The 12,302-nt window shown below is 40.6% G+C and overlaps 1 protein-coding gene across 18 annotated transcripts in view; it reads left to right on the top strand.

The window, feature by feature from the left end:
• GPM6A (glycoprotein M6A) overlaps positions 1–12,302 on the top strand; it is a 335,818-nt gene that overhangs the window by 32,357 nt on the left and 291,159 nt on the right. For 5 of the 18 annotated variants that reach the window (XM_065596670.1, XM_065596671.1, XM_065596666.1 and 2 more), the window contains exon 2: positions 9,644–9,812. The exons of the other annotated variants lie outside the window; for them this stretch is intronic. The gene's annotated coding sequence lies outside the window, so the exon portion shown is untranslated. The remainder of the gene's footprint in view (positions 1–9,643; positions 9,813–12,302) is intronic. 18 annotated transcript variants of the gene reach the window in all.

Genomic DNA, 12,302 nt, shown 5'->3' with positions numbered 1-12,302 from the left:
TGTTATCGCCAGACCCCATACTTTCTTAACTGGTTATGGGCAGTGGGTGAAGTTTCCATCCCCACAATTATGTCAAATTGTGAGACATATTGCTCCCTATTCTATTCATTGTTTGGGCTGGCAAAGCTAGAACAGGCTTCTAAGTCACTTCTGTTCTGAAAATACATTGGCTGTCATGTAGAAATATGCAAGTGTAAGAGCCCGGGAGCACACTCTTAGTGCAGGCTGTGGCATAATGTGTCTGCCTCAGTTTCCCCTCAGTCCAGCCATTAGAAAGAAATAAGTCTCTTCCAGGGTCCATTCAGAATCTCATTTTTAGGCATAATTTAGTTATGTACATTTACAATAGTTGGTAAGACTGTTCTCCTTATGGCAAAACTGTTCTCCCAATTCCCACAGTGAAACAGAAATGTACAGTGATTTTTCCAAGCTCCTCACCCATGAGTCCACCAGTATTTGGTTCCCAGTTCCTTTCTTCTGCTACAACTTAGTCCAAAGAATCAGCCCTTTTCAGCCTCCCAGCACTGGCTGTTTGACATAGGAAGATGAGCAGGTTAGTCTCTCCCCTGGATCTTAGGTCTTAGCTGTTTTTGGTCTCTTGGCACTTAACTGACTCTCTAGCTCAGGATAGATAGTCAGCATACTGCCCCTCTGCCAGCCGCCTAGCCAATCCCTCCCTCCCTCCTCCCAGGGAGGGCCTGCAGAGCATTCCATTTTTTGCAGAACGTCTCTCCCAGGCAGCTCTCATCTGCCCCTTTCCTGTGCGCTCAGGTTCCTCTGACTGGCTGGGTCTGTCTGTCCTCCCTGGTCCTTTATAGCCCTTAGGTACTGCCTGCCAAACTAGGAGCACGTGTTCTGGCACAGAGGCTGGACTTGCTGCATTTATAAGGGCCAGCCTTCCTGTAACACTAAGCAATAAATATTTACCTGAAGTTTCAGGGTCCAAACAACTTAACTATGTGTAGGGCCAGGAAATTCAATATATTAATGTCCTTGAACCATACCTATTTTGTGAATGTATCAAACACTAACTATATATGCAGTAGCTAGCAATACCGGAGACCTGACCAATATAGTGAAATTTTGCACTTTGATAGCATCTTCCATCTAATGATCTGAGAGCTTTATAAAGAGTGAATTAAACAGAAACACCCATTTGAAGTAAGTGATATTATCGCAGTTGATAGGAAAGCAGAGGCATGAGCAAGTTAATAACTTGCATATGATAAGAGGGCTTGTGACAGAGCTGGGAATCTACTGATTCCTAGTCCTTTGTTTTAAACATGTGATCTTCCATGCCTCCTTATGTGCTTTGCAATATTTTCCTGTATGAACTTCAGCATTTTGTAGCATGCCTCTTGGTGAAGGAAAGGACTGTCTGTCATATGCTATCCTTTTGGCTATGGCATGGCATGAGCAAACTGGCATATTAAAGTCAGAAAGCTGACCTGTGACAGACCTTTCACCTCACTGAGACTCAAGTCATCAGTAACTTATGCTCAGTAAATTGCCTCCTGATTTCTTTGTTTAACACAGATACGCTAGTATAAACATGCAGTAACTTTTATTCTTTGCTATATCTGCCTTTGCTCGGTGTCTATGTAATCTATGTGTTACATGTGTTGTGTTCCCTGTCCTGTCTATAGAAGATGCAAGTCTGTTACAGCCCCCAACTACAGAACCCAGCTCAAGCGGTAGACTTATGCTTTCAGCAAGCCTGTGGGAGCCCTGTCTTGGGCTAGGGTTCTTAGGATTTCCAGGTTTCTGGATATGGAGCCCAGATCCTGAGAGTCCCTGCTAAAACTGGGGCTTCTAGGCTCCTGTGTCTGCATAAGGGAGTCTGGAAACCTGTGGTCCCCAATGCCAAGACAGGCCACATGGCAGACCCTCAAAGCTAAGACTTCCCAGCTGTTCAGAATCCAGGCAGGTTTCCAGTGTTGGAACCCTGCCTGTGTTTTGATGGAAGTTGATCAAAAGCAAGATGTTTCCATGAAACACTTCTGTTTTGACGAATCAGCATTTTCCGATTGGAAAAACTGTTTTGTTGGAAAATTCCTGACCAGCTCTATTCCTGACCATCTGGAAGGCATTGGTTCCTCCTCAGATTTTTGTGAGGATGTGGCCATCTCCTTATTCATTTAATAACCTGATGACTTCAGGCAGTTTCAGGAGTTGCTAAGGTTTAGGACATTGGAAGCTTCCAGTAACACGGGTCAAATCTTCCCCTGAGAGGGGCTGTGCAGGGGAAGAGGAAGTCCTGTCCCTCCTCAGCTGGCCAGGCCTAGCAGCTAGGAGCCCCAGCTGGGGTGCTCCCTGTAGCAAGTAGAGATCAGACTCACCTTCGTCTCTGGGACCCTCCTCCTGCTGCAAGAAGCTCCATGGCCCAACTCTGAAGGCAGCACAGAAGTGAGGGTGGCAATCCTGTGACTCCTCCCCACAACAGCTTTGCAACTGCCCCATGATCCCCTTTGGGGTCAGGAGCCCCATGGTTACAACACCCTGAAATTTCAGATGTAAACATCTGAAATAATGAAATTGACCAATTTGAAAACCCCCTGGCTGTGAAATTGACCAAAATAGACCTTCAATTTGGTAGAGCCCTATCAATGAGCCATCTTGTTTTCCATGTAGAAAGGTCTGTTAATGGCTTCAGCTCTTTAGAAATTTCTTACCATCTTGTGTTTTAAAAAAATTCTATATCTTTTCAATGTGAACTTAAAATACTAAAAGGTGTACAAGAATACCCTTAACATTTTTAAAGGAATAAGGATTTGAGTTTCTTTTAATATGAGATGTTTTTATGATTTTTTTACTAAACATTATTTGTTCCTGAAAGGCATCGGGAAGGAAATTGCAACAATTCATTCCAGATAGTTTGTGTTTTGATGTAGGTTTCCTATAGTTTTTAAAGTTTAAAAAATGAAAGATCCCAGCAAAGCTTTGAGTCCTGACAAGTGCTTTATTCTATGAACAGTAGCTTTTGAAACTTAGTATTCTTGTCACTTCTACAGTACTGTAGATATAGAGAAGTCCTACTGCCAAATGTCAGTGAATACAAGGGCTGCCTTTGACTGCGTGGAATTATTCTTTTTGTGCAGTCTATGCCATACTACATATTCAGCATGAAATCTTTTCTTCTGAAAAGGAAATTATTTTTCACCACAATGCCTGTTTAAAGGGGAACAAGCATATCTACCAAAGAATATATTGTTCTGATACCCAAGTTTAGTATGTTGTTTTAATAGTTTTAACTATTTGGTCCCTGAATGAAAGGATTTAGTAGATAACGTTTTCCAATGAAATTCAATGTGTTGAATTAGAATTGTGCATAATTGAAACACTATTTCAGAACATACTTTGCTCAGAAGAATAAGCAGGAGTGAGGAGGAAATGTTAATTTTAATAGGTCACAGTCAGGTATTTTTATCTCAGAATTTAAAATAGTTTATTAGTATGTTGAGAATTCTATCTGCTGTCTTCAAAGCAAACCTCTCTCTTTCCAAGTGAATCTCATGTGGAGCTGCTGGTGTCACTACATTCTAGAAAGTCCAAAACCACAGAATGAGTATGCTCTGACCAGTTCAGAACAGACTATTGGAACAAACTGTCATTTAAAAGGTATCTTCTCTCTTCCTGAAAGTTACAGACTTAAGAGAATGCACACCATCCCAAACCAACAATTATGTGCAATCCCGATCCATTCATCTACCACATAACTCATGTAGGCAAACTGTCTACTGTAGCATCACGTGTGTCCCCCGCCCTCATCCCCCCCCCCCAAAAAACCCAACCAACCAAACAAAAAACCATTAACAAATAAATTGTTTGAATTTTACGGATCCACTTTGTCATTCTGCTTGTGTCTAGTGCATATTCTGCTGAAGATGGCGGGGAGGGGTGTTGAGAACCCTCACAGAGGAATTTTTGCATACCTTGATTCCAGCACACTGCATCTTAGCCTGAACGCTTGAGGCCTGAACCTCATTAGCAGTTAAACAGTATAAAATGAATTAGTTGTAAACAGGGATTCAGAATGGTTCAGGTGGTTTAATGGTTTAAATACAATTTGACAATCAGACTGGAGCAGGAAAAACTGTGACAAATAATGTTGTTTTTTCAATTGAGAACAAGCTGTTTGTAAACTCTTGTGCCTGATCCATGATGGCAAGGCAAAGTATGTTTAAGTCCTACTGGCCTGAACTGCTTTGAATTAGAGTTTTTAAAATGGCTTAATCTCTAGCCAAACTATCCCAAATGCATACCATATAATCCAGTTTTGAGTTCTGAATCAGTTGCAAAAGCAATTTTTAATTACTGGCTGGATACTGTAAATAGGTAAGTCCTCTGATTCAAGCCTACTTGTGTCCTGTGCAAGCACAGACTCAGACTTTAAGGTCAGAAGCATACTATTATTCTCCTCTAAAAATGTTTCAATTAGCAGTATTTTGATAATGAAATTGCACCTTTCTACACAGAAAGGTATAAACTAGGCTGGATCATGATCAAGTATTATAAATATTCAGTTAACATAGTCTTAAAATCTAATTTAGCTAAAAAATTCATTCACCCGTGATCATCTATTTGTGTCATCAGTAACATCATCAAATTTAGGATCATGTTGATAAAAGATTTCCAATGAGTTAGAAACAATATTGAATCCGAGGCATATCCTCCTCCTGACAAGAGCTGGCCAAATCTAAGAATTTACAGGTTGCAGGAAACATCAAAAATGTCCAGGGAACTGGAAATTCTAATACCAGAAACACACATGGTATTTCCAAAATGAAATATACAACCGGGAACCAGTAGCTGCTGACTGAAATTAACATAATTCTTGTCAGTTTCATGGCTGGTCACCACTGGCGGCCAGAGTGAGCGTGAGAATGATGCTGTAGTCCAGTGGTTAGGGTACTCATCTGGGAGATGGGACAGATGGGTTCTAGGCCCCTGGTCCAGTGAATATTTAATTATTTATATTCAGTGGAATAGCTTCAACAGGAGAGACTGACCTCAGAATAGCCAATAACCTGTTCGAAGGGCACCCACCTGGGATGTGGGAGACCTGGTTTCAAGTCCCTGCTCCAGAGCAGGGTTCCCTAACCACTGGGCATCAGCGGACCACCACCTCCTCCTTGTGAATGATGCCTAATCAGAGAATATCAGGGTTGGAAGGGACCTCAGGAGGTCATCTATTCCAACCCCCTGCTCAAAGCAGGACCAATTCCCAACTAAATCATCCCAGCCAGGGCTTTGTCAAGCCTGATCTTAAAAACCTCTAAGGAAAGAGATTCCACCACCTCCCTAGGTAACCCATTCCAGTGCTTCACCACACTCCTAGTGAAAAAGTTTTTCCTAATATCCAACCTAAACCTCCCCCATTGCAACTTGAGACCATTACTCCTTATTCTGTCATCTGGTACCACTGAGAACAGTCTAGATCCATCCTCTTTGGAACCCCCTTTCAGGTAGTTGAAAGCAGCTATCAAATCCCCCCCATTCTTCTCTTCTGTAGACTAAACAATCCTAGTTCCCTCAGCCTCTCCTCATAAGTCCTGTGTTCCAGCTCCCTAATCATTTTTGTTGCCCTCTGCTGGACTCTTTCCAATTTTTCCAAGTCATCTTGTAAATCTGCCTGAAAAATTGAAAGGTTTCATGCTGAAATGAATGGTTTGGACACTTACATATTTTTCCTCTGTTTCAGTTTAAAAAAAAAAGTGAAAAAAATAAGATTTTGTAGAAAGTTTCAGTTGAACTGAATCTGCATTTTTCATTGTAAAAAAAGTATTTGTTTTAACAACTTTGCCTAGCTGTGGACCCTAGAAACCTGTCCCAGGAGGCTGTGAGTCTGGGACCTTGGAAGCCCCCAAGCTCCTTGCAGTGGACCTAGAGCCTGGAAACCATGAGAGATTCTTGGGCTTGCAGGCTTCTGGTTCTGCTGTTGGGAGCCTGGAACTCTGGGGCAGCCAGGTACCCCAGCTTCTCCCCCCCTCCCTCCAGCGCTTGCGCTGCCATACAGTTGATTAGCGCAAGCCTGGGGGTGAGGGGTGAGGAGGAGGAATGCGGCGTGCTTGGGGAAGAGGCGGGTCCAGAGCGGGGATTTGGGGAAGGATCCAGTGGGGCAGTGAGGGGGCAGGAATTTGGGGAGGGATCCAATGGGGGAAGGAGGGGGCGGAGTCGGGGTGGAGTTGGGGCGGGGGGGCATGAGCCCCCTCCGCCTGTGCGCTGGAGGGCAAAATATCGGGACAATTCGCGTCCCGACCGAACATTGGTCAGGTCGCGGGACAAACAAGTAAATGTTGTGACAGTCCCGATAAAATCGGGACGTCTGGTCACCCTACCCCAGAGCCACAGACCCTGGAAACCCCGGGGACTATCTGCCAGGATTCAATGGAAAGATATCTATATCTATATCTATATCTATATCTATATATTTTCTTTTGTCTTTAAACACATAGAAATGCCTCAGTAACATTAGCAATTTAAAACATTGCAGCATAATGCTGGCAATTGAGAATCTGAAATGAAATTGATTAAGTAAAAGCACAAGTGAAACTGACTAGTTTCCATTTTTGTTGTCCAGACTGAGAAAGTGGCAAAGTAAACAAACACCATAAATGGTAAAAACTCAAAGTTGAACATATTTGTTTAGTAATATACTAAAAAAATAAATCCTTATTTTATTTATCATAAAATCTGAAGTATGTTCTCTATTGCCATTATAATTCAGAAATAAAACTTTTCTTTTAACAAGTAACAACCTTAAAGCCAACCAAAGGTCAACTCCTGGAGCAATTCTGTGCCAAAAAATTAAAAATTCTGCACACAATATTTTAAAATTCTGCATATTATATTTGTCAAAATAACACACTATAATCACTTTGGCTTCAATTATTTTGATAATTTATTTAAACTACAATACAATGGATGGAGAATGGGAGTGAGGAACATTGGAGGAAATCCACAAACCCACTTGCCTAATAGTAATGTAGCTAGGTTTGACTGTTTATTTCTAGTTACTAGTCAACAAAGATATGCAGCCGTATGCTCGGTGTTACATCATAGGCAACTGAAGAACAAATGAGGATTGGGGAATCAAACTCGTTAAAAGTAAAAGCCTTAAAAATTTTACATCTGAATTCCTGGGGGAAATTCATAAAGACAATGGGAACAATTCACTAAGCAGGCAGGCTGCTACATTCTGCTCTGCTTGAGGGGATAGAGCAGGGGTGGGCAAACTTTTTGGGCCGAGGGCCACATCTGGATGGGGAAATTTTATGCAGGGCCGGGGCAGGGGGTTGGGGTGAGGGAGGGAATGCGGGGTGTGGGAGTGGTGCAGTGTATAATTGATAACGCAACTGGATGTAATATAACGCAGTGGATGAAAACGTTGAAATACCTTTGATTCCTCCAGTAGCATTAGCACAATCCTACCACCACTCCACAATGAGAACTGATGTAGTTTCACAAAGGGTAGTTTCATACTATTTTTTTTATTACCATAATTAAGAAAACCAAAAGTGATAAGTAATATGATAAATCTGAATCTGGAAAAGCTTACTTTATGTCACTATTTTTCTCCCTGTCCCCATCTCAGGATTCTCCAAGCTCACTGTTTAAATTCCTTCAGTGTGTCCTCTTACTTCTGTAGCCTAAGTTGTCATCTTCTTAGCTTCTTGAACTGAAAGTGTAGCCAGGTGGATCCATTCCTGGACTTCAATGAATACTGCAGCCCAGAGGTGGCCCTGTCAAATTATGGAACCAGCCAATCCATGGAGAACTCTGCAGCAAATATTGTGTATAGGACATCTAAACGAAGAACCAGCTCTTCTATGCTGCTCTTCTTCACCAGCAGTCTAACTCCATCAGACTTGCTTTCAAATGCAATTAAGGGTGTTGATATAGCTAAAGCTCTACATGGCTTGGGTCCTGTCCAATAGATTGCCTCTCTCCCCATGTAGCACTGCAATGGTGAATGTTAACTTGTGCTACAAGCCTCTAGATTTTGAACATCTGGTAGTAGTTCTCAGGCTGGTGTAAGTGAAGGGCTGTAGAATTCATTTCTTCCTTCAGTTTGACAGACCCCGAGTCTTTAGGTCTTCAGGGACATCTTTTCTCTGGCTTTTTCCTGAGTGGCAGGTGATGGATAGCATTGCTGGCATTTATTTTATGGGAGTGACTTGTTTTATTAAAAAATTTGTACCTGCACCCAGTGACCTCTATATTGGATACATCTTATAAGAGCTATACTAAAATTAGCAAACAAAAACTAGTGGCACTTAAGATTGTGGCAGAACATATACCTGTTCACCCAAAACCTTAAAAGCAATGAAATAAGAAGTCAAGGTGAAAGACTTGTCTTTCTTTCCACCTTCATACTGCCCTACAGTGCTGTCAATAACATGCTCCAATGTTCCGGAAGGCTTCCAGTTCCATCCCCAGCAGACACCCAAAAGCACTATGTATCCCGACTGCATCAGACTTGCACTCTAGCAAAATACCATGCCAGTGCTAAGACCAAATAACTTCCCAAATACAGGGAATGTGTGACAATCATATGTACTGATCTGTTGATATGAGTAATATAAAAGCATAAGAGGTCACTCAAGGATTTGCTACTTCTGCACCCTAGTAAAGGTGTGATTTCCGCCCTCCCGCCAACCCCCTCGTGTCTGTCCCAAGAACATTCCAAGTTCATTCTAGTTTGCTGATCTGGTAATTGCAGTGGTTCTGGTTCTTAACCTACAGGAATTCTTGTTTTTTGATATTTAAGACCAGCTGAACTAAGGACCTGATCTTGCTTTTGCTTAAGTCAATAAAAACTTCCCATTGACTTTATTGGGAAACAGAGCTGGTCTGCCAACTGTGCAGTTTTCAGGTATTCTCTATGTCCCTGATACTATACTGAAGTAAATGGGACAATATATAGTCATTCAGCTGTTACTTGTGTAATCTATTTTCTTATTATTTTAATAAGTATGTTACTTTTTTCCGTGCTGCAGGAGAGTTTTACGTATGATACCTACTCAGCACAATACTCTCTCTCTCTCTCTCTCTCTGTTTTCCCTTATGACACTATGTTTGGTTTCTGTACTCTGATTAATTTTTTGGCTAACATTTAATGCATTTTTTTCCTGTCACTGTCATGCACACTCTCCTATGAAATCTTTATTTCTGTTTATGCCTTCTACTGGCTTTTTTTTTTTTCTTTTTCTTTTTTCTTTTTTTTTGCTGAGGCCAGTTTAATTATACCTTGGTGTGTGGTTTTGTATAAACCTTTGAGATATTAATAACCAACCAATAGGAGATTATATTTTTATTCATGTAGAATAATCTATAATCTGAATAGTCAACATATTAAAAAAAACAGCCCCAAACATTTCACCTGGACAGAGTCGTGTCTTAACATATGGCACGCTAACTCTTCATATTCATCACATGACAGGAGTTCTAGCATCTGTGTCTTGGGCCTAAAGGCCTTACCCTTTCCAGGAACAGGGTCATCATACAGTAGTTGACTTGTGTAGCTGAATTAGGATAAAACAGATGGAAGGTTGCAATAAAAATATTAAAAATGCATACATATATTCTAAATGCCATGCTGCTTTATTGCCCAGCACAACAAAATCATTTTATGTTTTTCCAGCTCAAATGTTCTTTGCTGAAAGATGAAAATGTTGTAGTGATGCAAGACTTAGTTCCCCACTGCCAGCATTGTGAGTGACTGAATAATTATCTGACTTACATCTTGGATCAGAGCATTACTATCAAGACCACAGAAGCAGGAATAAGAAACTACTAAAGTCTAAAAACAGGTAGATCTGCAACTTCATGTCAAACAACATGCCTTCTTAATTCTGTCCTGACTTGCATTATCAGTAGATCTGCTCAATTTATTTTCCCTATAGAAAATGTTGCTGAAAAAACGAACAAAAAATCATTTTAGTCTAAGGTTTTTCCACAGAAAATTTCAAAATCTGAAATTTTTTGGCCCAAAATCAATGTATTTGCTTCCTGGGAGTTGTAATTCAGATTCTTGAGCTACCCTTCTCCTCTATGAGCTGGGCTTCTTGGCCAGATTACATTTGCCCTGATGAATTATCATCTCCCTTCTTGGAAAGGGGAGGTTTTGTCATGGGAGTCCCTGACCCTGGTGCATTATGGGGGATAGAATCTGGTCAGGGAAACCAGCTCATAGAGGAGGATGGGGACACGAAGCAACTGAAGTGCAACTCCCATGAGGAACTGTGGCAGTATTTCCAAATAAAAATATTTTGGTTTTCAGTCGATATATTTTCAACAAAAAATAAAAAAATTCCATAGAAAGCAAGCGCTGAGTTGTTTGTTTGTTTGTTGAAAACCCAATTTTCCACTGGAAAAAAGGGCTACCCTACCCAGTTTCAACAGAATTTTTTTTATTAGCCCTAATTTCCGGAACAGGCCAGTAGTCTGGCCTGTGTGTAACAATGGCTAATTCAAGATGGTTGCGAGGAAGGTTCAAAAATCCCTGAAAACTCAAAATCATGAAAGAAAATAGAAAGTAAGAGAAATTTCTTTCTAACCACAGGCAGTTAGTTAGTTGGCTAATGCCCTCAGTCTTGAGGATGTATATCCCTTATATTTGTTTCTCCTAGTTAATGTAACTGCATATGTTCTCATTATCTATTGAAATTTCTAATCCTTTGTTGCAGCCTTTTATACTCCTGCTCTCAGTGATATCTTGTGGCAGTGCATTATGTATTATATAGAAAATTATTTCTTTTTTATCAGTTTAAAATGTATTATCTTTCAGATTTGTTGAGGTCTCTTTAGTCTTGTATTATCCTTATTGGATAAGTACTTTACATATCCATTGTCTATAGAAACATAGGAATTGTCTTACTGGTTTGAACCTGTGGTCCATTTAGTTTAGTATGTTTATATCTGCCAGTACCTGATGCTTCAGAGAAGGGTGTAAGAAAGGAAGCAGGTGTGGGGTATCTGCTTTGTACATTAGGTCACATTCTGGCTTAAGACTTGAAGCATGAGGTTTGATATCCCTTCATATATCTCTATTCTTGTTAATTCCAATAACTGCATATTCTTGATATCTACATAAATGTCCAATCCTTTTTGAAATCTTATGAAGTTTGAATCTGAGACATTGTGCAACCTGATCGCCATATCTGTACAGTGCTTAAAATATAACAGAGTATGTACCATAAATGCTAAGTGTTGTCAATAAAGTTTGCAGTGGGAAGAGCCTTTTGGCTGATTCCCATCTCCCTATAAGAGCTTGATTCTGCACCATTCAAGTCAATGTGAGTCTTTCTGTTGATTCATGGGAGCAGGATGAAACCTAAAGTGCCTGGAATTAGGATTTTAATCAGTTATTCTATATTCTTACTAGGCTACTGCATCCATTAGTCTTCTTTTAAATCTCTGTAAATATGACTTTATATCTGATCCTTAAAAGTTCTTCTCTTCCCCTCTACTCCAGTTCATTTAATTGGGAATTGGTAGTTCTGAGAGCCTCAGGTGGTGTTTGACACTTACATGACTAGTCCTGATTAGCTCTAACTTGTGTAGCTATAGCGGTGATGCTTCAATTAAAATATTTGTAACTCAGTTGGTATGCAGCAGCTCCATAATAATGCCATCAGAAGATATTAAATACCTTGACTGCTTCAACATGTTCATTCTCATGTTCCATTGTCTGGGACATCAGTGTAGATGGAGACCTGCAAGACCAGCAGTGAAAAGGTTAATTTGGTAGCATTTAATTATTAAAGCTGCATTGAGTAATTGTGGTAATCTTTGCCACACAACATCATAGAAGCTGGTTAATTGTGGCTCTGCAGCAGGAGGATATTCAGCAAAGAGGCTTGTTCTTTAGTATGTTGCGGGATCCCAGACTTGTTCATTTTTGAAGGGAGTGAACTTTTTTTAGCTCTGTAAATCTGTGCTTGATTGATTAAGTAGCACATGAATTGCTTAGCCTGGGAAGTTATTCCTGCAATGGTCTAGGGTATCTTCCTGCATTGCCATGAAAGAGGCCGAGTTCTGTGGCTTGAGTCTAATTACTTTCCCCGTCTGCTTTTTCTGCCTTTGATCATCTCCTATTTTATCTTTTTGGCCCTTGGGGCTGTCTTTAAATTTAAATACTAGCTTGACAGACATTTTTACTGGCTGCCAGTCATGGAGATCATTCAGTGGGGACTGTTGAACAAAGGGAAACTCTGAGCATGTTCAGGAAGTTCTCTATACCTTATATCTCGGTCTCTGATTCCCATATAATGTGCTTAGCATCACATTAGCCAGAGACC

The sequence above is a fragment of the Chrysemys picta genome, chromosome 5 (genome assembly GCF_011386835.1).
Source record: "Chrysemys picta bellii isolate R12L10 chromosome 5, ASM1138683v2, whole genome shotgun sequence".
In the NCBI taxonomy this organism is placed as follows: Eukaryota; Metazoa; Chordata; order Testudines; family Emydidae; genus Chrysemys; species Chrysemys picta.
The sequence above is the reverse complement of the archived record's forward strand: the minus strand, read 5'-3'. Positions and strand labels throughout refer to the sequence as shown.